Below are 1,605 nucleotides of genomic sequence, written 5' to 3'. Positions count from 1 at the left end.
GAATATGTATAATAATATCCACATACACATGCCATTTGCATTGTGTAATGCAGTCTTCATATTTTACCCCCTCCCTCATACACACACAAAAAAAGGAGATAAAAACAATCTGTTAAGTGTACTGATAGATTAATATATTCCAATGATGTGTTTGTTTGAAACTTACAGAGAAAACAGACTTTTCAGAGAGTGAACAAGGAAACTCCTGTCTGGATGATTGCAATCTGAATTCCATTTGCATGTTAAGATGATCATTTCTGAAGAGTGTGTGTTAGAGAATGTTTGTTTCAATTGTAAATAATGTATAAAAGTTCAGACTGGAAAAGCACAATAATGGCATATTTTTGTGTTGATTTATTCTGATCTCCAGAAATAGTGCTCTTTTTAAATGTAGTGTAATTTTATTGTGTACCAAATTATCATTAACATTGATCTTATTCGAAATCTCATGTATCATTCTTTCTGTTCTTATTTTTTTCTTTAGAAGAAAATATGTCATTAGTCAAATCATCAATATGACATGATTAATATGGACTGGGTAATGACATTTATTGCATGTATTATGCTAAAGATATTGTACAATGTGTAGTTTGTATATGCTGATTCTTGTGTTTCGGTTTCCTTTTTTCCCACTTATCACAGTTTTCACACCCGAGTTGTGGTGGAGTAATAGTAGAGGTTACTTGGCCTTCCTTGTGTTACTATTTAACCAGTGATAGTAATAGAGCAGCTGGATTGGCATTGCGCTTTGAACAGAATCCAGATTCCGTGGAAGCCACAACAGTACCAAGTAGTGCTAAACCTAAACCTTTCTTCTGACTCCAGAAATACCCTATTATTAACAAATCAGTATGATGTGCTCTGTGATAATTGTATGATCATGTGTGACAGTCTCGATGAGGACTGTCAGGCCTAGGGGAGAGTGTTGATTGATGTCTAAAGTCTTTTTATTTATACTGTAAAGGACTTGATAACTGCTACATAATAATGTGGACTGTATTAAGTGTGATTCACCTATCCTGAAGTATGCCTAGTGTTTCTACTTTTGTATTTGGTAGTTGATATGGACAAAACATAATAATTCCAGTAATGTGTGATGGTGTTTCTAAATGGTCTGAAAACTAGATGACAGAAAAGAGATAAATTGAAGGGAGATTATTATTACTTGAGTTCATAGTCATGGTATTTAAGATAACATTGAAGAGTTTGAAAGTTTGGATTTTAACAGTTTGAATTATGAATGTATTAAAGAGAAAAGTGACTGCATGTACTTCCCTTCTCTGTTGTTATTTCACTATAGTAATCCCCACATTATATAGAATATCTACATGGTTTGCATGGAATATGTAGAATGTCAAAAATGTGTATCAAATAATCTGTAGTTCAGTGAATTCCAAGTTTACCATTACATTGAAGCACATCTTCGTGCATAACTCACAAGAATTTTCATACTCATTATCAATACAATTTTCTTCCTCATCGTATGTCTTTATCATTGGTGCCTCATACTCATATGATTATAGAGCATTAATGTGTCTCCTGTCCGTTTGTCTCTCCTGTTAGTTCGTCTTCTCCATTCACCCGATTAATTAGCCTCTTAATGCC

The sequence above is a fragment of the Penaeus monodon genome, chromosome 28 (assembly GCF_015228065.2).
Source record: "Penaeus monodon isolate SGIC_2016 chromosome 28, NSTDA_Pmon_1, whole genome shotgun sequence".
Taxonomy (NCBI): domain Eukaryota; kingdom Metazoa; phylum Arthropoda; class Malacostraca; order Decapoda; family Penaeidae; genus Penaeus; species Penaeus monodon.
Note: the sequence above shows the minus strand (reverse complement) of the source record.